This window comes from Papio anubis, chromosome 8, assembly GCF_008728515.1.
Source record: "Papio anubis isolate 15944 chromosome 8, Panubis1.0, whole genome shotgun sequence".
Taxonomy (NCBI): Eukaryota; Metazoa; Chordata; class Mammalia; order Primates; family Cercopithecidae; genus Papio; species Papio anubis.
In genome coordinates this window covers 75993578-76020607 of record NC_044983.1, presented here as the reverse complement: position 1 = coordinate 76020607, position 27030 = coordinate 75993578, and positions in this window count along the sequence as shown.

Here is a 27030-nt window from a genome sequence, read left to right as displayed (position 1 = left end):
CTAGAATATTGATTGAGCAACAAGACGAGGTAGGAGGTATGCCTGCTAATGACTTAATCGGGTGGGTGTTGGAGACATTTAAAATAGGGAAGCGATATGATATTAAGAAAAGTTTTTGTAGTTGGCATGACAATGAAGCAAAAGGGAGCAAGAGAAAGGAAGTCCAATTAAGAGTCTAGGTCCTAAATTCAGGCAGTTGTAATGAGAATGGAAAGGATAAAACAGGTTTGAGAATGGTTTGGCAGCTAGAATCAGTAGGGCTTGGTGACAGATTGTGTTTGGGGGCGAGAGAGGGAGGAACTAGCATAACTCCCAAATTACTTGCTTTGGAACATAGGGATCTTTTATTAAATCTTTCTGTAAACCATTATACATTATTCATTATGAGATTAAAGATGTGCCTGCGTTGTGAATCATCATTAGCTTCCGACTAAGGGAATCCCTAGATTAGAAATCAACTCCTACCCACTTCCAACCCTGCTCTTCCTGACCATTTTGTGCCTTTCACCGGAAGCGGTGAGATCTGACTTCAGGCGGAAAAAAAATGTAGCTAAAACAGACCTATTGTCCTAGAAAAAAGAAATATGAAAGCCAAAAGATACAATTAAACACATTTGGAATGCTCGGAACGAGGTGTCCATGGCTTTATCACAGACTGTAGCTGCACTGTATGTGTGCAGCTTTGCCTGGTTTTCATTAAGCAAAGAAACTGGCTTTCAATAAGCCAAAATGTGAAAAGTTATTTAGTTACAGGGTAACGAGGAACTTGTGCTTGAAAATGTAGATGTGTATTAGTAAAATTACATCTTGGCCTTTTCAACTGGATAAAAATAATAAAGCAAATATGTATTATCATAAATAGATACTGCATTATCAGATTACGGGTGTTTGAGGGTTAAAAGTTTATGCAACTAGTTGTTCCTTGAATTTTGCACAGGGTTTCATTATTGCTTCTGGGCAGCCTTTAGGAGAGCATTCTAGCATAGCAGTTAGAAATCTTTGCTCTGGAGTTCAAACACTCATGTCTTTGGGCATGCCATCAATTGTCCCTGTTATTTTGTCACTCACACACACATGAAATTAATATCAGCATGCTCTTTGAGTGGAACGCAATTCCAACACAGAAATATTAGATAGATAGGACTTGACTTCAAGAAATAGATAATTAAGTGGTTTTCAAACATTATAGTGCATTCTAGTCATCTGGAGGGCTTGTTAAGCCACAGATTGCTGGGCCCTAAGGCAGAATTTCTCATTTAGTAGAAGATCTGCAGTGAAGCCTAAGAATTTGCATTTCTGACAAATCCCAGATGATTGTCTGGGGCCCATACTTTGAGGAAGACAAATCTAATTGGAAAGGAATTAATTTAAGTGGAGAAGGTGGAAGGTGGAGGGTGGAGAAGCACTTAGAAAACAGGTGTACGTGGTTTGCTGTTGATTGTTTTAATGAAAGGGAGTCTTGCTATGTTGCCCAGGCTGGTTTTGAACACCTGAGCTCAATAAATCCTCTTGCCTGAGCCTCTTGGTAGCTGGGACTACAGGTGCTCTCTGCCATGCCCTATTACTGATTTTGTTTAGGAAGCTGAACCATACACAATAAGAACTCCAGTGATTGATGAGCCATTCACTTAACTGAGAATAATTTTATTACTAGGATGACGTTAAGTTTCTACCATCTTAGGAATATATCTCCATAATTCCAGTGTGCATTTGTCCCACTCAGGAAAACAAATATATTCCAACTGACTTTTTCCACAATGTCAGGGTTTCATGCTTAACCTGAACCAAACCAAACCATGAACCATTTAATTGGGATACACCAGGCTAATTGGTTATGCTCCAAAACTAAACTGCATCTGAAACATCCTTTCCCTGAAGTGTGAACCAAATGAAAGATTTTTTTGTTTGTTTATTTAAAAAAAATAGTGAACTCGTTCAAGTTAGAAACATTTTGGTTTCTTGAACTATTGAAAAGCAAAATTATATTCCCTGACATACTGATTCATTAAAAAATAAATGACTCTCAAGTTACCATTATACTAAGTAACAAGTAGTTGACTGAAATACTAAAATATGCAGTCCCTAAAAGAGTCAGAGTCCCAGCAAGAAAGAGTATTCCCCTCATAGGGGTCAAACTAAGATACTTTAATGAAGGAACTACTTACCTAGCTATGGTAAGGGACTTAAGGGAACTAGAGAGGGGTGTTTAGGTACCAAGAAACTAGCAACAGCAGGAAGTGTTTACCACCCTGGGCATAAAGGGGCAAAAGAAGGATGTAGTGTTTACTGAGTCCAATTAGAAGAGGACCTATGTTTCCAGGCTGTCTGACAAGAGGTCTAGTCTTAGGGATCTCTCTCTCCCTCCTCAAACACACACATTAGAATAGAGTTGCTAGCTCAGGGAGCAAAGGGAGAGACATAGCTCTGCCCCTCTCCCCTGCTACCTTCTAATCTCCTGTTGGTGCCTTCCTCTGTCTGAATCCAGCTGAAAGTCAGGTGTCAAGGAAGCCCAAGTGATCCATTTGCAGGAGTCAGCTTCCTGGCAGAGAACGGCCAGTGGTGGAAGGCAAATGGAGACTGACAGTTCAATCCTCTTTTACTAAATGAATGCTAGGCATTATGGGAAGTATTAGCAAGTGAGTTAATGTATATAAAATTCTTAGAAAATTCCCTGGCACATAGGAAGCGTTATATCCTAACCATTAGCTATTATTATTGCTACTATAATTAGCCCTATTTTACAGATAAGAAAACTAAGTTTCATAGACTTTAAGCAACTTCTCCTTGGTTAACAATTAGTAACAAAACCCACACTCAAATCCAGATTTTTAGATGCCAATTTTGTACAAATTATATTAATGTTTACTATAGCACCATATAAGATTAGGCATTGCATATATATTTAATTTTATGATTTATGGTAGAATAAAACATCTTTACTCTTGATTTAACTAAAGAAATCTGTAACCAAATTGACACTTTTTGAAATACATAGAAATAAAATAAGTGAAACTATTATTTCAAAGGCCAGTAATATTAATAGTCACGGTAATGCTGGTGTTAGTAGTGGTAGTAGTAATAACAGTTGTTGCAATTCTTGAATGTTTATTATATGTCCATCACTGTGCTATTTTTAAGGCATTGTAATAACGTAACCACTGATCCATGGCACCCATTTTTTATTTCCTGTTCATTCTTTTAATTTTTTTAAACTTAGAAATAATTCACTTGGATGATTTTCCTGGCCCTTGTTTGACTACTTAAGGTTTTATAAAATAATTTAAAATGTGAGGTATATATTATCTTCTTTAAAAACTCCCAGATAACATTATTTTTTCCCTATAATTATTGGATAATTTATTCTTCCCATTATATTGTCATGATACAAAATTAGCCCTAAGGCAAGAGGCATGAATTAGCCATGCATTCCAAATTTGATTACATGAAATAAGACATTTTTTAATATAAACATAGTTTGCTGCTTATTTGTGTCAGGTCAGCTTTTTTTGGCAACAGATTTTAAACAGTGAGATAGCCTTTTACCCTTAGGTCTTTGCATTTTAGGTTTTTAGAGTTTCAGTACAAAGAGGGTGTCATCAGTAAGCCGAGACATCATATGTACATTTCCAGCCAGCTAAAGAAACAAACAAGAAATGCTTTTCCTGTGGGGCTGATTTCCATCCTGTCACACTATCTGTCAACTCTTTTCTGATGATTGGAGCAATTATCAGACAAGGGCACTGGAACCAATGGCTCATCACAATTGAGTTTCTTTCTTGGCAGTCAAGTTACAGAGTTGTCATTAAGAAAGTCAGTGAAGCAATAGCATTATAGAGGCAGTGCTACACTGAAAACCAACCACATGAAAGAAAAAAATCCTACACGTACACCATTTGCTTTGCTTTCTACTTTATTGTCTAGTTATTGCATAGGGTGACCCATAAGAAACCACTAACTACAGTAGAGGTTGAACCATATAAAATTGCCAGTATTTGACCAATAATTGACCAGTTTGACCTATGAAAATGGGAGTTTCATGTGGTTCATCCTAATAATTCTGATTCTGATTTAAGCAGTCCGTGGAGCAGGAACATTTTATTTACAGATCATTTTACAACCCACTCCCCCACCCACCATTGGTAAACATATTGCTTTTGCACATTCTAAGATGACAGTCACTTCTGATTTTTTTCCTCTTGTTGAGGATTTCGATTACATTTTAACATCCAGAAATGTGTGTTAGCCGGGTGTGGTGGCTCACGCCTGTAATCCCAGCACTTTGGGAGGCCAAGGCAGGCAGATCACTTGAGGTCAGGAGTTTGAGACCAGCCTGGCCAAGATGGTGAAACCCCATCTCTACTAAAAATACAAAAATTAACTGGGTGTGGTGGTGCATGCCTGTAGTCCCAGCTCCTCAAGAGGCTGAGGCATGAGAATTGCTTGAACCTGGGAGGCAGAGGTTGCACTGAGTGAGTATAGTATCTGTATATATCTGATTTTAAAGAAGGAACAAACAGAAAAGGAAGAGATTGTTTATGCATTTGTATAAACCACATATTAGAAAATGTCATAGTTATGATTTTTTTCTTTGTGAGACTGGGAAATGATTTCTCACACATAGATGTCTGTTTTGTGGTGAGTTTGAGGAACAGACTTATGCAATTAAGATGAAAACATCATATTTAAAACATGAAGAGTTTTCAGAATAAGATATTCATTTTATAATTATGCTAGTCTACCCAAATTCTCACTTATTATTTAATATCTATATGTAAATTCTTAAAATTTGACATGTTCTTTAAAACTTCTGTAAGTAATTTTCTCTTTGATGTTATTATAGCTGCTCTTAAATACAGAGAAAAAAATGTGTGAAATACAGAGCAGTTGAGTGCTGCATCAGGCAGATGAGTCAGCAGCTATGGCCCAGCTATATGCGTGGTCCACAGGTGTCCTTTGCCTTGGGTAGACTTTCCAGGCAGAATTTTTTTTTTTTTTTTTTTGAGATGGAGTCTTGCTCTGTTGCCCAGGCTGGAGCGCAGTGGTGCAATCTTGGCTCACTGCAACCTCTGCCTCCCCGGTTCAAGCGATTCTCCTGGCTCAGCCTCCTAAGTAGCTGGGATTATAGGTGCCTGCCATCACGACCGGCTAATTTTTGTATTTTTAGTAGAGATGGGGTTTCACCATGTTTGCCAGGTTGGTCTTGAACTCCTGACCTCAGGTGATCCGCCTGCCGTGGCCTCCCAAAGTGCTGGTATTATAGGCGTGAGCCACTGCGCCCGGTCTACAGGCAGAATTTTTTGAAGGGGCTCATGCAAACTTTACAAATCTATTTCTTCTGCAGCTCCTTTGCAGTAACCACATCTACAAAACACACCCTAAATACCAGAAGCTGGCTGGGCGCAGTGGCTCATGACTGTAATCCCAGCACTTTGGGAAGCTGAGGCGAGTGGAGTGGATTGCTTGAGCCAAGGAGTTCAAGACCAGCCTGGGCAACATGGCAAGACCCCCATCTCTACAAAAGTACAAAAAATTAACCGAGTCTTAGCAACTCGGGAGGCTGAAGTGAGAGGATCTCTTGAGCCTGAGAAGTTGAGGCTACAGTGAGCTGAGATTGTGCCACTGCACTCCAGCCTGAGTGACGGAGTAAGACTCTGTCTCAAAAAAAAAAAAAAATCCTAGAAGCTTTAATGACCAGAGTGTAGGAAGTTTGGTGATTTCCTCACCAGTATGACGCTAAGTCAGAGACCAAGGTTTAACAGGTGCAGGTTTATGACGCAGATTTGATTCATCAGGCCAGCCGTCTCGAGCAGCACATTTTTAACACACTCCTGGGGGATCGCATGCTGCTGCTCTGCGGACCACACTTTAGCAAGGAACTCGATAGTTCCACTTTCATGACCTACTAGCATCTTACAGTCAACAAAACCCAATCCAGTCTTACCATCTTCCTTCCCAAACCAGTCTTCCTCTTGACTTCTCATTAATTTTTGCCACTCTTCCTTCTCCACCTAACCACAAAGCAATGAGAGGCTCCTAATCTCTCCCACACTCACATCCAAATCACCAATGAAGTTCTGCTGACTCTCTCCCATGTTTCACATCACTGTTTTTTGTTTGTTTGTTTTTGAGACAGAGTCTCTCTCTCTTGCTGCCCATGCTGGAGTGCATTAGCATGATCACAGCTTACTGCAGCCTTGACTTTAGGGGCTCAAATGGTCCTCCTACCTCAGCCTGCTGAATGGCTGGGACTACAGGCAGGTATTACCACTCCTGGCTAATTTTTTTAAATTAAATTTTTATTTTTTAATTTTTTTTTTTAGAGACAGAGTCTCCTATGTTGCCCAGGCTGGTCTTGAATTCCTGGGATCACGAGATCCTCCTGCCTTGACCTCCCAAAGTACTGGGAGCACCTGGCCTGAGACACTGTGCCTGCTCAATTTTTTTTTTTTTTTTTCTGTAGAGACAGGGGTCTCACTATGTTGCCCAGGCTGTCAAATCATTTTTCATTCCATTGCTGCTACCAGGACCTAGGCCTCAATGACCTCTTATTCCTGACTGTCCTTCCAGCTCTCCCAGTCTCTGCTCTGCCTACTCCAAATCTATGCACTATTGCCGTTCTAGAGCAGTGCTTATTCATGTGGATAGTCCACTGAAACAGCACATGGAATAGAGTCTAGAGTCCTTGACCTGGAACTCCAGGTCCCATGCTCCCACCCTGGTTTTCCATTCTTTTCTCTTAACGTTCTCACGTGTGAACCTTGTGGGTTACTTGCCATGACCTGAATACCTTTTTTTTTTCAGACAGAGTCTTGTTCTGTTGCCCAGGCTGGAGTGCAGTGGCACAGTCTCAGCTCACTGCAACCTCCACCTCCCAGGCCTCAACCTCCCAAATCACTGGGACTTACAGGTGCGCATCACCACGCCCAGCTAATTTTTGTATTTTTAGTAGAGATGGGGCTTCACCATGCTGACCAGACTGGTCTCAAACTCCTGACCTCAAGTGATTCGCCTGCCTCCCAAAGTGTTGGGATTTCAGGCATGAGCCACCGAACCCAGCTGCTGAATACCTTTGATGCTTTCAATTGTCCTCAAAGATCCCAAGTTCCTATGTCACTTAAAGTGTCATGTGAGTGCTACCAAGTGTCATAAACATCCAAAAGAGCCTGGGATGAACAGCTTCATGACATAAGTGGCATTTCTCTGGACCTGTAGGGTAATAAGGATTTCTACAGAGTTTATTAATTGTTTCTACATCTCTGTATCATCGAACTTGTTTAAAGGCATTCATCATTTAGTAAAAAAAAAAAAAATCCAATAAATTAAACATATTAATAAATACATTAACAACAACAAGAAAAGACAATCTTTTGGGCTTCTGTTTTCATTGCACAATCCACAACCAAACAAGTGCAAATACCATTGTAATTTTTTCTTTTTCTTTCTTTCTTTTTTTTTTTTTTTGAGACAGAGCCTCACTCTGTTGCCCATGCTGGAGTGCAGTGACCTGATCTCAGCTCACTGAATCTCCTGGATTCAAGAGATTCTTGTGCTTCAGCCTCCTGAGTATCTGGGATTACAGGCATCTACCACCATGCCCAGCTAATTTTTGTATGTTTTGTAGAGACAGGATTTTGCTATATTGTCCAGGCTGGTCTCGAACTCCTGAGCTCAAGGGATCCACCCGCCTCGGCCTCCTAAAGTGCTGGGATTACAGGTGTAAGCTACCACACCCAGCCTGTAATTGTTTTTTCTTATGTCTCTTCTACACTAAGCTCATCCCCAAGAGGGAATATGTATTGTTCAACTTGCATGTCCAGCATTTAATGTAATTAGTGGTACAAGGAAGGCTTTCAACCAAGGGAATCTAGGGAGTTTGGAGTCCATGAATCCTGCTTTCTCACTTCCTTGCTTTCTTGCTTGCTCACTTGCTTTGTTTTTTGCTTAGAAACGGGGTCTCACTCTGTCTCCCAGGCTGGAGTGCAGTGCTACAATGATAGCCCCTTGCAACCTCAAACTTCTGGGCTCAAGCGATCCTCTCACTTCAGCCTCCCAAGTAGCCAGAACTACAGGAGCTTGCCACCTCACCTGGTTCATTTTAAAAAAATTTTTTTGTAGAGATTGAGGGGGTCTCACTATGTTGCCCAGGCTGATCTGGAATTCCTGGTCAAGCGATCCTTCTGCCCAGGCCTCCCAAAGTGCTGGGACTATAGGCCACCACGCCTGGCCAATCCTGCTTTCAATAAATTTTTTTCCTGTTGTTACATTTTTATTATTTTAGTAAGAGAAAAAAATAAGGAAGTCCTGTTGACTCATTCATGAGTTTAATAACTATGACCTTTCACGTTGTGCTCTCTGAGTATGGGGATGCCCAGTATCACACATCTGATAGATCTGCTTTTGGGAAGATAATTTCTTTCAGGCCACATGTTGTAGGGGCACCTGACTTTTCTGGAGTTTGTAGAAATTTCAGATACCCCGGGATCATTCTTTGACAACACAACCTCCACTAACAATTATTCTAGTGAAGCCAGCAGTTTTCAAACTGTGTGTCCGTATTTTTTATTTGTTTGTTTGACACGTAGTCTCACTCTGTCACCCAGGCTGGAGTGCAGTGGCAAGATCTCGGCTTACTGCAAGCTCCGCCTCCCAGGTTCATGCCATTCTCCTGCCTCAGCCTCCTGAGTAGCTGGGACTACAGGTGCCCATCACCACACCCGGCTAATTTTTTGTATATTTAGTAGAGACGGGGTTTCATTGTGTTAGCCAGGATGGTCTTGATCACCTGACCTCATGATCCAACCGCCTCAGCCTTCCAAAGTGCTGGGATTACAGGCGTGAGCCACAGTGCCCGGCCCTGTGTGTCTGTATTTTGAAATAAAAACATTGCCTTGGCTAGGTATAGTGGCTCACACCTGTAATCTCACCACTTTGGGAGGCAGAGGCAGGAGGATCACTTGAACCCAGGAATTCGAGGCCAGCCTGGTCAACATGGCAAGACACTGTCTCTACAAAAAGTAAAAGAAATTAGCCAGGCATGGTGGTGCACGCCTCCAGCTACTTGGGTGGCTGAGGTGGAAGAATTGTCGAGCCTAAGAGGTCAAGGCTGCCGTGAGCCATGATCATGTCATTGTACTCCAGCCTGGGTGACAGAGGACAAAATGAGACCCTGTCTCAAAAAAAAAAAAAAAAGAAAAAGAAAAAGAAAAAGAAAGACGAACCAAAAAAGAAAACAATGCCTTATAAAACTATGATTCTCTATATCTCTCAAAATGCACTCAAGATGGGCATGGTGGCTCACACCTGTAATCCTAGCACTTTGGAAGGCCAAGGTGGGAAGATTGTATGAGGCCAGTAGTTTGAGAGCAGCCTGGGCAACATAGCAAGACCTTATCTCTATATTTTTTAAAATAAAAATGTAGACTAGGCACAGTGGCTCACATCTGTAATCCCAGCACTTTGGGAGGCTGAGGTGGGTGGATCACCTGAGGTCAGGAGTTCGAGACCAGCCTGGCCAATATGGTGAAACCCTGTATCTACTAAAAATACAAAAAATTAGCTGGGTGTCATGGCATGCACCTGTAGTCCTAGCTACTCAGGAGGCTGAGGCATGAGAATCACTTGAACCCGGGAGGCAGAGGTTGCAGTGTGAGCCGAGATCATGCCATTGCAGTCTAGCCTGGGCGACAGAGTGAGACTCTGTCTCAAAAAAAAAAAAAAAAAGGAAAAAAGGAAAAATTGTAAAAATCTGTTTCAAATAATATTTTCTTCCAACTACAAACTTCCCTACAAAAATCACAGACTTTGAATTAAGTTTATATACTTTTTTATGTTCTTCAAGGGTACATTCCTTATAGTTTTACAAAAGGAAACATGGTATTAGACACGTTTTATAGTTTCATGTAATTTTGAAATATATACATACATACTTTGAAATGTATACATAGTACTCCATGAATTGCTATTTTAGTGTGACTAGGAGTGGCTGAAAAGAGCATTGTTGGACCACTATTCCAGTCTATACAACTCCCTATCTGAACTTGGTTCCCCCACCCCAGTTACTCTGTTGCTACCCTGTTTGTTGTGCTCATAGCCCTTATACCAAACTTTACTATCTTGCTTACATCTTTGTTTATTGTTTGTCTAGGCAGCCTCCCAGATGATGGGTTTTCATCTGTGTAGACTCTTGTAAATGCTGATACTAATTGTAAAGACCATTCCATTTCCCACTAGGTCTTCAGATTCCAGGTCTGCAAAAAGTCATATGACAAGATGACTACTCCTCATGGTAGCTTCCTACAAGCTTATCACACCAGCTCCAGAGGACTAAGCTTACTGGGACACCCAGCACCCCCTCTCCTCTCAGCTGCCAGTTTACCCCACCTCTTTCCTTTCTACTACCCTCCAGCTAAGTCAGCCTTGTCATTCCTGAGTGCCTTCATTCGCTTCATTCCCTCTAGATTGCTTTCCCTCAAATCCGTGCCCAGGCTGGGTGGAGTAATGGTTTAAATCCTAACGCTCTGTATCTTGGTTACAACCACTTAAAACTTCAATTTCTTTTTTTTTTCAAGCATCAATTTCTTCATCTGTACAATGTAGATACTAAATAAAAGTACCACTCTAGTGAGCATCTCATAGTAGGTCTTCAGTAAATGGCAGTCATCATTGTTGGTTTTGTTATTATTTTCCTTCTTTCACGCTTCACCTTTTTGGCTTGTCTCCAATAATTGTTTATAATTATTAACAATTTTTAAAATAACTGTTCAAAATTATGTTGCATTTGTAAGTTTTGCATCTTGAGCTAGGTTTAACCTCTTTGAAGGCAAATGTTCTACTGTTACTATTTACGTACTCCACTAAATGTGCCTTGTGTCTAAAGCAGTGATTGTTAACAATACAATTAATCCATATCACTTGAAGTGGTTCTTTGAGGAAGGATAAAATATTTCTCTTGCTCACTGTGTCTGTGGTTATTCTGCTTTTGCTGTCCGTATAATGAAACATAAAGTGCTTCATCTGGATTTGAGACCTTCTAGTTTTCCCCAGTAAATATAGGAAAGCGAGAAGACTTTTACAGATCTGTTCTCTGTAAGACTGTTTTCCAATTTTTAATTGTATAACTATTATTAACTTCAAATTGTGCTTAGAGTTTCAAGACGTTAATGACATGTTGCCACTAAATGTCAATGCATGCAGATGACAGTGAGGTGACCCTGAGACTGGAAACAAGATGACTTTCAGACAACTAAACTAGGAACAGTGAATCTGTAGGGTGGGTGATAGGATTAACCCACCCTAAAAGATGATCTGTGAATATGAAGTTGAGGGGATTAGGGAATAGTCAGATTTCATTGAAGGGCAATTAAGGTGGAGTCTTGAAAGCTGTTGCTTAATCTATTCTATTATACCCTAACAAAGAAAGAATTATGTTAACTAAGAACTGGCAGATGGTAAGTGATGGAATCTTAAAGAAAGAAAAAGCCAGTAAGTAAGATTTTGGGCAGAGTTGGTCACACACGGGAACTATAGACACACTTTGAAGCTGGGTGTGAACAGCTCTGAAATTTACATGTTCTACCTGAGCTAACCAAGACCATCTCATCTCTCTTGGCTCTCTGAGGAACCTAAGCAACATGTTGAAGATTAATGCAACCTCCTAGCACTTCAATACCCACAGAGAACTACTCTCTAGAAAATTACCACCTCCACTGGAAGTCTGCACTTTTATTTAACCTTCAGTGCTTTGCAGGGGCATATCCAGGGTCTGTGCAGCCTGAAAATTTTTTTACAATTAGGGAGGTTGTCTTTAAGGAAAGAACACAAGCTGGGGGCGGTGGCTCACGTCTATAATCCTAGCACTTTGGGAGACCAAGGTGGGTGGATCGCTTCAGCCCAGGAGTTCCAGACCAGCTTGGACAACATGGTGAGACCCCGTCTTTACAAAAAAATTTAAGAAGTTAGCCGGGTGTGTTGGCCTAGGCCTATAGTCCCAGCTACTGGGGAGGCTGAGATGGAAGAATTGCTTGAGCCCCAGGAGATAGAGGCTACAGTTAGCCATGATTGCACCACTGCACTCCAACCTGGACGACAGTGCGAGACCCTGTCTCAAAAAAAAAAAAAAAAAGAAAAGAAAAGAAAACATAAACTGGCAAATATGAAATTGCTCCCAGGGCATTGGAAAGGACCAGCGCAAGTGAATGGGTTTGAAGCGTAAGCTCTGCTGGCATCATGGTGAAGGCTTTGAAGTTGGGGTTGGTGTCAATTGCCTGTCAGCCCCAGGTACCCCACCCTGCAGAACCGAGGGCCACAACCAGGGAGACTTTAGCAGAGGCCTTGTCACACTCCCCCACAGCACTCACATCTAAACAATACAAATGCAACAAAACAGTCAAATTCCAAACTGCTCCTTAAGATAGTTTTGGCACTTTTAACTTTGATGACCCTTTCTACCTATATTACCATCATCCTGTTAAAAAATACAGAAACTCTCTCCCATTTGTTAGCACTTCGCAGATTCAGTCTAGCTTTCTGAACTCCAAATACACTGCACCATTAGTTAAAGCACAGAAAGAAAAAGCTGTAAAGTTATGGCTGTGCCCAAAACAAAATGTAAAATGACTATAGGTCAGAAAGAGGAGAAGACTTAGAGCAATGGACACAATGAAGACGCAGCCTGACATACTTTGGGTCTGGGAGAAGGCAGGCCAGGCCAGAGCGTGATTTTCGTGGGATAACGAGGAAGAAAGATGCCCCATCTGATGCAGTGGAAGACCCACAGTTTAAAGCTAGAGCCTGGGATAGGAACCCACTGTTCCTGAGAGAAGGCTCCCAAAATCTGTAACCTGGGGCCATGGTTTGTATTAAAATGTATTCCTAGAAAGAGCTCACACATACCCCAGAGACTAGGAATCGAGCCATGCTCTGCCCTCATCCAATGACAAGATCTAGAATATCCCTTCCTCCAGCTGCTCATAGAAGTTCTGGTTCGGGGTTAGGGAGACCAGTCAGGCAATTACTAAAATAGTACCTACACTGACCAGCACAGTAGCCACTAGCCTTATGTGGCTACATACATTCAAATTTACATTCATTAAAATTAAAATTTAAAATTAAGTTTCTCAGTCTCACTAGCTATCTTCCAGGTACTCCATAGCCACATGTGGCTAGTGCTACTGTACTGGATAGTGCAGATACAAAATATTTCCATCACTGCAGAAAGTTCTATTGGAAAGAGCTGACCTAAACAGAAAAAGCAGAGTATAGGGAGAGAGAGAAGGAGGAAAGGAGGAGACAAAGAAATGTTCCACTCCAGATTTGCCTGCAAATAAAAATTCTAAATACTAGCACGGTGGCTCTCACCTGTAATTGCAGCAACTCGGGAGACTGAAATGACAGGATTGCCTGAGGTCAGGAGTTTAAGACTAGTCTGGGCAACATAGCAAGACCTTGTCTCTCAAAACTTTCTTAAAATTAGATGGGCATGGTGGCTCACCCCTGTAGGCAAAGCTACTCATACGTGGGAGGCTGAGGCAGGAGGATGACTTGAGCAAGGAATTGGAGGCTGCAGTGAGCTATGATCACACCACTTTACTCCAAACTGAGCCACAGAGAGGAGACCCCGTCTCTAAAAATAAAAAAAAATTCTGAACACAAAGAAAATACTGGCCAGGCGCAGTGGCTCATGTCTGTAATCCCAGCACTTTGGGAGGCCCAGACAGGTGGATCGCAAAGTCAGGAGATCGAGACCATCCTGGCTAATATGGTGAAACCCTGTCTCTACTAAAAATACAAAAAAATTAGCCGGGCGTGGTGGCGGGTGCCTGTAGTCCCAGCTGAGGCAGGAGAATGGCGTGAACCCGGGAGGTGGAGCTTGCAGTGAGCCGAGATCTTGCCACTGCACTCCAGCCTGGGTGACAGAGTGAGACTCCGTCCCAAAAAATAAATAAATAAATAAATAGAATACTCAGATATAGTAAGTGCTCAATAAATATTTTTTAGATAAATTGACAAAGCCAACTATATGAACAGCCCAAATGCACTTCTAATGAAATAAAAGTAATTAGAACAGTCTAAGAAATATTTCTAAATGTGAATGCTAAGAATTCTCAATGATAACATCCATAAAAAGAGCAAGAACTGAGAAAGCGAAACCAACTAGAATAGAAGCAAAAACGTGTTGATCTGATAAAGACCCAAACAGAAAACCTAACAATGAAAAATAAAATCAACAACTTACAAAACTCAACAGATGAGCTGTGGTGCTCAGACCCACTACAGAGAACATAACTGACAGGCCGGCCGCTGCCCCTCGAGATCCCAATTGTGTTCCCATCTCACATGGCACTAACACAGGCCAGTCCTGGAAGACTTGAGATGCCTTTAATGAAAGACTGGCTTGGCCGGGCGCGGTGGCTCAAGCCTGTAATCCCAGCACTTTGGGAGGCCGAGGCGGGCGGATCACAAGGTCAGGAGATGGAGACCATCCTGGCTAACACCATGAAACCCCGTCTCTACTAAAAAAATACAAAAAACTAGCCGGGCGTGGTGGCGGGCGCCTGTAGTCCCAGCTACTTGGGAGGCTGAGGCAGGAGAATGGCATGAACCCGGGGGGCAGAGCTTGCAGTGAGCCGAGATCGCGCCACTGCACTCCAGCCTGGGACACAGAGCAAGAGTCTGTCTCAAAAAAAAAAAAAAAAAAAGACTGGCTTGAGGATTCTCCACCAGTCTGGCCAAAACTTTCTTGTAACTGAGCTGTGGTCAGAGACTTAGATCATCATCCTGAGGCTGGGCACTAGCTAAAGAAGACTCTACAATATTTTATAGAAACAGGTATAGGAATGATGATAAAACCATGAGTGAGATCAGTGTTGCCTTCTGGAACTCCGTCACAGGCCTTGCAAATCATGTGATCAGAAGAGTTAATGATCGTGATGACTTAATTTCAAACCTACTGAGTACTTTTTTTGTTTGTCTTATTTTTATTCAACCTATTTTCTTGAGTTAGGGCTATTGAGTAAGCTGTGTGACAGGCCCTGTAGTAACCTTCAAAATACAAAGATGAAGGCCCTCATGGTTCTCAGCTGGAACATGGAAGGAGTCACATGAGGAGCAAATCTCTTCTGTCTAATGGAGAAGTGGGGCAGAGAGTATGACGCAGACTGTCTCTTAGGAAGACTTCACAAAGAAAAGGTGTGTGCATTTGGAGTGAAATAAGGCTACTTAAGATTCTACCAAATGTTTAGAAAGATGTGGTATTGATTGTCATCCCTTGGGATCCACAGGGGATTGGTACCAGGATCCCCTGCAGACACCAAAATCCAAGGGTGATCAGGTGCCTTAATCAGCCTGATGGGATGTGAAAAGTCAGTCCTCCATATCTGCAGGTTTCACGTCCTACAAATAGTCTATTTTCTTTTTTCTTTTTGTTTTCGTTTTTGAGACGTAGTCTCACTCTCGCTGTCGCCCAGGCTGGAGTACAGTGGCACAATCTCGGCTTACTGCAAACTCCACCTCCCAGGTTCAAGTGATTGTCCTGCCTCAGCCTCCTGAGTAGCTGGGACTACAGGCATGTGCCACCATGCCTGGCTAATTTTTCTATTTTTAATAGAAACGGGGTTTCACCATGTTGGCCAGGCTGGTCTCGAACTTCTGACCTCAGGTGATCCACCTGCCTTGGCCTCCCAAAATGCTGGGAGTACAGGCATGTAATCCCAGCCACTGCACCCAGCCTTCTTTTTGTTGTTGTTGTTGTTGTTGTTGTTGCTTTAAAGAAACGGCGTCTCACTGTGTTGCCACGCCCAGCCTTCTTTTTCTTTTTGTTATTTTTTTTTTAAGAGATGGGGTCTCACTGTGTTGCCCAGACTGGTCTGAAACTCCTAGACTCAAGCAATCCTCCTGCCTCAGCCTCCCAAAGTGCTGAGTTTACAGGGGTGAGCCACTGCTCCCAGCCAAATACTGTATTTTCCATCTGCGATTGGTGGAACCTGAGGATACGGAGGGCTAAATGATTTTGTTTATGTGGACAAAGAGACCAAAGAAGAAGAGGAAAGTGAGGAGGAGGAGACAGGGAGGGGAAGAGCGGGAGGAAGAGGCGGCAGCCCTCAGTAAGGTACCTAAATGGTAAAAAGGTTTCATCCACATATATGCTACAAAGTAAATCTTTTTAAAAGTACATTTTTCAAGAGATAAAGAAGTAGACAAAATGGTGAGTTATCATGAAACAAATAGATGGGTCTCTTTTTTTTTTTTTTTTTTTTTTTTCAGAGCTTTATCTTGCATTTTCAGGTGCCCAGTATGATTTCGTGTTTTATTTTTATTTTCATTTTTAGTTCTAGTCATTCTCCCCCAGGATTCTCATTCCTGGTAGTTCCATCACCTCCCACACCATCCCAAATGTGATATTCCATCCCACTCTGAATCTGGATACTTGACTCATTTCTGAACTTTCATTTTAGTTGCAAATCTCCCAAAACTGTAAGTTAGCTGTCAGCTGTTGGAGGTTGATTTGGGGGCACCTGTGAAACTTGCCTCCTGATTTCATAAGGACTTGGTTATCTTGTAGCTGGTGTCTTCTGTGCCTGATCACTTGGGAATGCGGGAGAGGTAACTGGGAAGGGGCCACTTGGACCCTCCGGTAGTTGAACCATCCTTTGAATTTCACCAGGACACTTCTGGACCTCCTCATCTCCCTCCTCTGGCCTGGTAAAGGAAAGCCACAATGTCAGTTACAAAGGGCCAGATGTCTAGTACTTCCCTGGAAATTCAAGTCACTGTGAACCGGTGACATGAAAACAGTCACAATCTATAAGATTTTACAGCTACACAGCATGGTTCTCTTCATTCTTAGCACCTTTCTTTCTTTCTTTTTTTGAGACAGGGTCTCGCACTGTTGTCTAGGCTGGAGTGCAGTGGTGTGGTTATGGCTCACTGGAACCTCTTTCTCTGGGCTCAAGAGATCCTCCCACCTCAGCCTTCCAAGTAGCTGCGACCACAGGCATGTGCCACCACACCCAGCTAATTTTTGTATTTTTTTGGTAGAGACAAGGTTTCACCATGTTGCCCAGGCTGGTCTTGAACTCCTAGACTCAAGCAATCAGTCCGCCTCAGCCTACCAAAATGCTGGGCTTACAGGCATGAGCCACCAAGCCTAGCCCATCCTTAGTGATTTTAATGTAATAAATGTAGGTAGATGTTGTATCTTCTGTATGTTATCATTTATCTATTTTTCACATTTGTGTTAGAATTATTCTTTACTTTCTTTGAATTGTCTCCTATCTTTTAGGGTAGGACTTTGTTTAGTTCTTAAATCATTGTTTGTGATTCTGAAGGCCTTTCTAGGGAGAAGTCATTTGATCTCACCTAGAGAAAAACACTGTCCCAATCACATGGAAACAACAGTCGAGGAGGCCCTTGATACTGAGAGATTTAACATCTCTACCAAGAGTGCCTCCAAGGTCTGTGTAGAAAGTGCATCATGCAGAAGGAATGAGATTTAATCTCAGGCATGGGTGGAAAGGAGAAGCATGGATGTGAAGAGGGTGTGGCATGCATGCGATGGTGCATTTCCAGGGTTCCTGGAGAAGTGGGAAGCAAACCCGCCCAACCGTCTTCCTTATCCCCCTTGTCATTCAAGGTAACAATGAAGGGCAGGGTCCAGGCCATTGCCTTGACCTGGAATGGAATCTGCCGCCAGATTCCATTTACAAGAACCAGATTCCATTTACAAGAAGTAGGAAGAGAGAGGAAGGGCAGTGAAGGTGAGACCCCACAAGACTCTGGAGCCCAGAATCCACTCGTACTTTGACTTTGTTCTTGTGTTTTTTTTGTTTTGTTTTGTTTTGTTTTGTTTTTTGTTTTTTGTTTTTTGTGTTTTTTTAAGACAGAGTCTCGCTCTGTCGCCCAGGCTGGAGTGCAGTGGCGCGATCTCGGCTCACTGGAAGCTCTGCCTCCTGGATTCACACCATTCTCCTGCCTCAGCCTCCGGAGTAGCTGGGACTACAGGCACCTGCCACCACGCTCTGCTAATTTTTTTTTTTTTTTTTGGTATTTTTAGTAGAGACGGGGATTCATCTGTTAGCCAGGATGGTCTCGATCTCCTGACCTCGTGATCCGCCCTTTGGGCCTCCCAAAGTGCTGGGATTACAGGCGTGAGCCACCGCTCCCAGCTTGTTCTTGTTTTTGTATCACTGTGACTAAAGGAAGAGGAATGTTGATGAATGTTTCATTATATGGCATTGATACTGATATTGTTATTATATATTATCATGGTTCTTGCAAATTTGGGCTTTTGGGAAGCTCTCTGGGAAAATTCTTTTCAAGTATCGAAGGTCTAGACTCTAGAGCTCGAATCAACCCCATTTCTCTTCCTCTCCATCGTGATTCTCCCCTCAGCCCCCATGGTCTCTGTCATCATTTGGTATCTCCATGGCAGCCGCCTCTTCGCTGGTATCCCGGCTTTCAGTCTAACTTCCCCCACGCTCAACTCCCATTCTCTTCAGAGATTTTTTTCTTCTTTTTTTCTTTTTATTCATTTTTCTTGTGTTTCTTTTGTATATTTTTTAGCATACTTGTTAATACCATTTCCTCAAATCCCTTTTTACCAGTTTTTTTAATTTAAAATTTGAAAATTTGAGATATAGATTTACATGCAGTTGTAAGAAATAATAAAGAGCCTATTCACAATTTTACCCAGTTTCGCCCAATAATAACATCTTGTGAAATTGTGGTATGTCATCACAATCAGGATATCAACCTTGGGGTGGGTGTGGTGGTCAGTCCTGTAATCCCATCACTTTGTTGGGCCAAGAAGGGAGGATCGCTTGAGCCCAGGAGTTTGAGACCACCCTGGGCAACATAGCAAGATCCTGTCTCTACAGATTTTTTTTTTTATATCATTAAAAACATATATATATGGGTTGGGCACAGTGACTCACGCCTGTAATCCCAACACTTTGGGAGGCCAAGGTGGGTGGATCACATGAGGTCAGGAGTTCAAGACCAGCCTGGCCAACATGGTGAAATCCCGTCTCTACTAAAAATACAAAAACTGGCCGGGTGCAGTGGCTCACGCCTGTAATCTCAGCACTTTGGGAGGCCGAGATGGGCGGATTGCCTGAGCTCAGGAGTTCGTGACCAGCCTGGGCAACACAGTGATTGCAGCGTGTGCCTGTAGTCCCAATTACTCAGAGGCCGAGGCAGGAAAATCACTTGAACCCAAGAGGTAGAGGTTGCAGTGAGGCGAGATCACACCACTGCACTCCAGCCTGGGTGACAGAGAGAGACTCGACAGAGAGAGACTCTGTCTCCAAAACAAAACAAAATGAAAAATAACAATAACAACAACAACAAATATATATGGAATGCTTCATGAATGTACGTGTCATTCTTGCACAAGGCCACGTATGGTTCCAATTTTAGTATATGTGCTGCCAAAGTGAACACCAATTTTTTTTTTTTTTTTTTAAGTAGCCCAGTTAGGTGACATGTGCCTGTGGTTTCAGCTACTCTGGAGGCTGAGGTGGGAGCATCACTTGAGCCCAGGAGTTTGAGGCTGCAGTGAGCTGTGATTGTGCCACTGCACTCTAGCCTGAATGGCAGAGTGAAATCCCGTCTCTCTCTCTTTCTCTCTCACTCTGTCTCTCTATGTATGATCTCTACATTGATATACTCTACTGACCTTTTTCAAATTTCCCCAGTTTTACTTATATTTATTTGTGTGCATGTGTATGTATGCTATAAATTTTATGCATGTTCACCACCACAGGCAAGGTGCAGAGAGTTACATTACAGGGTTTTCTTTTAATGCCTTTGTATAACCACACCCATCTCCCACCCTAACTATGGGTAACCACTAATCTGCTCTTTCCTTCTAAACTTTTTTTCATTTCAAGATTATGTCGCTGGGCGTGGTGGCTCATGCCGTAATCCCAGCACTTTGGGAGGCTGAGGTAGGCGGATCGCCTGAGGTCAGGAGTTCAAGACCAACCTGGCCAACATGGCGAAACCCTGTCTCTACTAAAAACATAGAAATCAGCCGGGCGTGGTAGCAGTCTCCTCTAATCCCAGCTACTCGGGCATGGTGGCAGGCTCCTCTAATACCAGCTTCTTGGAAGGCTGAGGCAGGAGAATTACTTAAACCCAGGTGGTGAAGGTTGAAGTGAGCCAAGATCGAGCTACTGCACTCCAGCCTGGGAGCAAGACTCCCGTCTCTCTCTCTCTCTCTCTCTCTATATATACACACACACACACACACACACACACACACACATATATATATATGGAATCATACAGTATGTAACCTTTGGGAATTGGTTCTCCACCCCCCAGATTCATTCAAGGTTTTGTATGAGCTATCAATAGTTATTCCTTTCGTGGTTGAGTAGTATTCCATACTATATACCATGTTAAATACTCATCAGTGTATGAGTGATCCAGTTTCTCTGCATCCTTCTTGACAGCACTTGGCATTGTCATTATTTTTTACTTTACATATCCTAATAGATGTGTAGTGATATCTCACTCTGGTTTAAATTGCATCTCACTGTGGTTTAAATTGCATTTCCCTGATGGTTAATGATTTTGAACATCTTTTCATGTGTGTTTATGTGTCATCTGTATACCCTCTTCAGCACAATGTCTTTTCATGTCTTTTGTTCATTTTCTGTTTTGTTTGTTTGTTTGTTTGTTTGTTTGTTTTTCCTGAGATGGAGTTTCGCTCTTGTTGCCCAGGCTGGAGTGCAGTGGCGTGATCTCAGCTCACCAAAACCTCTGCCTCCCGGGTTCAAGCAATTCTCCTGCCCCGGCCTCCCCAGTAGCTGGGGTTACAGGTGCCTGCAACCAAGCCCAGGCTAATTTTTTGTGTTTTTAGTAACGACGGGGTTTCGCCATGTTGGTAGGCTGGTCTCGAACTCCTGACCTTAGGTGATCTGCCTACCTCAGCCTCCCAAAGTGCTGGGATTACAGGTGTGAGCCACCACATCTGGCTTTTGTTCATTTTTCTTTTTTCTTTTCTTTTCTTTTATTTTCTCTTCTTTTCTTTTCTTCTCTTTTTTCTTTTATTTTCTTTTGAGATGGAGTTTTGCTCTTGTTGCCCAGGCTGGAGTGCAGTGGTGCAATCTCGGCTCACCACAACCTCCGCCTCCCGGGTTCAAGCGATTCTCCCACCTCAGCCTCCTGAGCAGCTGGGACCACAGGCATACCCCACCATGCTGAGATAACATTAGGGATTATTATTATTATTATTTTTTGAGATGGAGTTTTGCTCTTGTTGCCCAGGCTGGAGTGCAATGGCGCAATCTCGGCTCACCACAACCTCCGCCTCCAGGATTCAAGTGATTCTCCTGCCTCAGCCTCCTGAGTAGCTGGGATTACAGTCATGCGCCACCATGCCTAGCTGATTTTGTATTTTTAGTAGAGATGGGGGTTTCTCCATGTTGTTCAGGCTGGTCTTGAACTCCCTACCTCAGGTGATCTACCCACCTCAGCCTCCCAAAGTGCTGGGATTACAGGCGTGAGTCACCACGCCCAGCCTCAGATATGTATGTCTTTATAGCAATGTGAGAACAGACTAATACACCATCTCAGACTACCCCATCTACATAGGCTCTACTGTTATTGTCTACATCAGCACCCAGCCTTTACCAATTAACTGCTGATTCATATTCCAGCCTTTTTGGTTTTTACCGTTTAGTATTTAATTCCCCACCAGATTCTAAATTCTGCAAGGACAAGGACTTGGCCTCATCCCTTCATGCCATCACCCAATGCTTATTTCAGGGCTTAGCAGACAGTATGCCCTCAGTAAATATTTGCTGAGAAAACTAACTAATGAGGACATTTTAAGAAAACTTTCTCCCTGCATACAGTATTTTCTGAGGAATTTCAAGAAGATAAAAGTTTCATTTGGGATCACTGCTTTGGACAGAATTCTTTTTGGGTAAACTTTTCCTATCCAGACCATCTTTAGTTTATTTATTTTCTCTCCATAATTTAAACCAGAAAGGAGATTTCAATAAAATTGTGCTCTAGAAGAAAAGTATAGGCAGCAAACTTGTGCTTATGTAGTCTGCTCTCACGGAATTCCTCCGACTTCCCTGGCATCAAAGATACCATTCCTCTACTTGAGAACCTTTCGGTCCAGTAAGGGGGCGTGTGGGTGAACAGGCACCTAAATCCACCGTGGTAAAACATCGTGGGAAGGACCCCTGATGGTTCCTTTCTTAAAAGGAGGCAACACTTTGGCTGAGTCTCAAAGGATACAGTGAAGTCAGCCAGGCAGAAACATGAAGGAATGGGACTGAAGCCCTGGGTACCCCGTGGAAGAAGAGCAGGACCTGCGGCTGCAAGGCAGTAGGCTCTGGATTCTGTGGGTCTTGAGTGTCATGCCACAGAGGGAGCTCTGAAGGGTCAGGGAAGCTTTGTGACCAGATCATATTCTGGAATGATTGCACTGGCCTCACTGTAGACCATGGACAGGAGAACTGAGAGAGAAAGCAGAGGCAGTTACAGAGAAAGGCCTGGATCCAGGCAGTATCGGGGGGCAGTTTTGTTTTTTTGTTTTTTGAGACGGAGTCTCACTCTGTCACCCAGGCTGGAGTGCAATGGCGTGATCTTGGCTCCCTGCAATCTCTCCCTCCCAGGTTCAAGCGATTCTCCTGCCTCAGCCTTCTGAATAGCTGGGATTACAGGTGCCCGCCACCATGCCCGGCTAAGGAGGGAGCAGTTTTGACTGATACAAGGTAACTTGTATCAACGGCATTTGTCAGTGGGATGGACAAGGGGGCTGGAGCCCAGGAGAAGAGAGGGAAGACATTTGGTTTGGCTCTCTTGATTCTTGGGTGGTGTTGCCCACCTATAAAGAAAATTCAGGAAGAGGAGCCACTTTGTGTGAAAGATGTTTAATATCAGGTACCTATGGGTCAGGAATTCCAATAAAAATATATCTACATCTGGAATTCAGATTGCGTATCATTTTAGAAATCATTTTCCCACTGGCCAGGCACAGTGGCTCACGCCTGTAATCCCAGCACTTTGGAAGCTGAGGCAGGTGGATCATGAGGTCAGGAGTTCAAGACCAGCCTGGCCAACATGGTGAAATCCTGTCTCTATTCAAAATACAAAAAAAATTATCTGGGCATGGTGGCGGGCACCTGTAATCTCAGCTACTGGGGAGGCTGAGGCAGAGAACTGCTTGAACCCGGGAGGCGGAGGTTGCAGTGAGCCGAGATCCTGCCACTGCACTCTAGCCTGGGTAACAGAGTGAGACTCCACCTCAAAAAAAAAAAAATTATTTTCCCTATGCAAATAACTTTTAGATGAGGTAATTTTACCCCCAGAAAATTGAAGACATTGAGATGCCCAAGACAATTTTCACTGCAGGCTCATGTTGGAAATCATGATCATCAGGAGACCCCTTGCATCCTTGATCCAGTGCTATGGACTGTGGAACATACCTAAACTATGAACTATGAGATCCTGACACAAGACTACTTTTCAGTGGAAACAGAGAACTGGAATAAACTACAGAATTCTGCTTCTTGGGCAACTGGAGGTGACCTCAGTGCAACTCCCTCATTTTACTCTTGCTGGAAAAGTTCATTCACTTGTCCAAGATAACACATTTAGATAGATTTTTTTTTTTTTTTTTTTTTTTTTTGAGACTGAGTTTCACTCTTGTTGCCTGTACTGGAGTATCATGGTGCGATCTTGGCTTACTGCAACTTCTGCCTCCAGGGTTCAAGTGATTCTCCTGCCTTAGCCTCCTGAGTAGCTGGGATCACAGGTGCCCACCACCATGTCTAGCTAATTCTTGTATTTTTAGTAGAGATGGGGTTTCACCATGTTGACCAGGCTGGTCTTGAACTCCTGACCTCAGGTGATCCACTTGCCTCAGCCTCCCAAAGTGCTAGGATTACAGGTGCGAGTCACTTTGCCTGGCCTAGACAGAAATGTAAACCTCTAAGCATTTTTGTTTTTCCAACAAAGAGAAAGTGAACATGTGTTTTGAAAGTCTGAGTGTAATGGAGTGTAATGCTGGGGTCTGTGTAGGGTGAGGGTAAATGTCCTGTGTATCCTCTTGAGCAATTCCATCACCTTCTCCCATGAGCCTAGTGCACAGAACCTGGTAGCTAGTATTGTAACCTGGAGCATGATAATTCACTGGCATTAGCATAACTCACAGTTTTACTGGGCAAACCACTTGTGAAGAGTGCCCCACCACAGGATACGGGTCAGCTGCTGTTTGACATTCACAAGAAAGAGGAATACCCGAGGGTTCACTGAATCCTGGAGCAGCATGGCAAGCCTACAGCTCACTAGGAACGTGCAGCTGCTCCCAGGCCAGCCGCACATGGACCTGTGAGGAAGGAGGCTGTTCTTTCTGGCAAAGAATATGCTATGTCTTGCAAAGGCTAAGAGGCAGGGATGCAAACAGCAACTGGACTTTTCAATAGATCCATGCAGCTGAGAAGGATAATGAACACATAGAATCCAAAATTATCTCTGTAGGCTGCATTTAATATGTTAGAATAAAACAAGGATAATCCAGGCAAGGTGGCGTGCACCTATAGTCCCAGCTACTCAGGAGTCTGAGGCGGGAGGATCACTCCAGCCCAGGAGTTCAAGGATGTAGTGTGTTATGATTATGCCTGTTAATAGCCTCTGCACTACAGCCTGGGCAAAAAACAAGACTCCATCTCAAATAAAAAAAGAAAGAAAGAAAAAAGAATCAAATAAGGATAAATAATAAAAACCCACCGCAGTTGTGCATGGTGGCTCACGCCTGTGATCCGAGCACTTTGGGAGGCTAAGGCAGGAGGATCACTTGAGCCCAGAAGTTCAAGACCGGCCTGGGCAATACAACAAGACCCTGTCTCCAAAAAAAGGAAAAAAAAAACCCCACCATAACAGTAACAACAGCAAAAGAAACTCACAAACAAACTGCGCAAGTACAGATGAGAATATGTGGTAACTAGAAGCATATGTAAAACAGCCCTAGGAGTTCTGATTATCTCAGTATGAGTCAGCCATGTATGATGAGGGTGCTGAGAAAGCTAATAGGGATTTAAGCTTCACTGAAAATACTCTGCTGATCAGGATTAGGGAGGTGGCAGTTCCTTATTGCTTTGTGTTGATAAAAGTATAAAAGTAGGATTCTATGTTTCAATTACATACGTGGCTAACATTTACTAAATGTTTAATATATGTCAGGTGATGGCCTAAACACTTCACATGCTCCCACTTAATCCACACAACAAGCCTCGGGTCGTGTCCTGTTAGTGCCTCACTTTTATACCCAAGGACACTGTCACTCAATGGAGCAGTACATGCCAGTCCAGGGGCCGACTTGGGTCTGTCTGACCAAACTCTTAGTTGGGAATGGGATTCTCAAAAGATAACTATTGAAAAACTGGTGACCTGGCCAGGTGCGGTGGCGCATACCTGTAATGCCATCACTTTGGGAGGCCAAGGCAGGAAGATCACCTGAGGTCAGGAGTTCGAGACCAGCCTGATCAACATGGAGTAACCCCATCTCTACTAAAAATACAAAAATAGCCAGATGTGGTGGTGGGCACCTGTAATCCCAGCTACTCGGGAGGCTGAGGCAGGAGAATTGTTTGAACCCGGGAGGCAGAGGTTGTGGTGAGCAGAAATCATGCCATGGCACTCCAGCCTGGGCAATAAGAGCAAAACTCCGTCTCAAAAACAAAAAAAAAGAAAGAAAAACTGATGACCTGAATAATTCAGGAGGCTGGGTTAGGAGGATCTAGAAAACCTAACATACAAGGAATACTGGAAGAACAAAAACTGTTCAATAAAGAAAAGAGAAAAATACTTGAGTCCCCCGAAGTCACAGAGAAAAGGAATGAGACTATGCAGCATGGCTGCAGAGGGTTGAACAGAACCAGCTGATTAAAGGAACAGGGAGGTAGAGATGAGAATACTTAAGGACGAATTTGCTGTATAAAACAATAATGGAAGGCCAAGTGTGATGACTCATGCCTGTAATTCCAGTACTTTGGGAGGCCCAGGTGGGCAGATCACCTGAGGTCAGGAGCTAGCGACCAGCCTGGCCAGCATAGTGAAACCCTGTCTCTAATAAAAATACCAAAAAAAAAAAAAAAAAAAAAAAAAAAAAGATTATCCAGGCGTGGTGGTGCATGCCTATAATCCCAGCTACTTGGGAGGCTGAGGCAGGAGAATTGCTTCAAACTGGGAGGTGAAGGTTGCAGTGAGCCAAGATCGCACCACTGCACTCCAGTCTGGGTGACAGAGCAAGACTCCCTCTCAAAATAAATAAATAAATAATAAATAAATAATAAATAAATAAATAAATAAATAAATAAATAATGAGGCTAGGCACAGTAGCTCACACCTGTAACCCAAGCAATTTGGGAGTCTAAGGCAGGAGGACCACTTGAGCCCAGGTGTTCAAGACCAGCCTGGGCAACATGAAAAGACTCCATTTCTACAAAACAATTTAAAATTAGCTAGGATTGAGGTTGGACCAGTACATGCCAATCCAGGGGCAGAGCTTGGTCTGTTAGCCAGGCATGATGGTGCGTGCCTTGGGAGGCTGAGGCAGGAAGATTGCTTGAGCCTAGGAGTTCAAGGCTGCAATGAGTTATGATTGCATCACTGAACTCCGGCCTGGATGACAGAGCGAGACCTTGTCTCTAAAACAAAAACAAACAAACAAACTAACAATAATTGAAGCCCAAAAATGGAACTGGCTGCCTTTGGAGGCACTGGGTTCCCACCTCAGCAAGGATTTCAGGTGGGAATAAATGAGGCCCATGGACCCTAAGTGCAGAAGCAGATGTGGGTCTGGAATTATTCTTTTTTTCTGCCCTCACAGAGCATCATTTTTTAAACAACAAAAGCATATATACAGGACAATATTCCGTAATTTGGCACTTTTTGTAGTGAAGAGAAAGCTCAGGTTGGGTCTTAAACAGTTGGAAGTACTGAGAGTAGTTCTCTGCAGTGATGGCAGAGAAAATGTGGAGAAACAAGAACAGTAATTTCTTTTCTTCT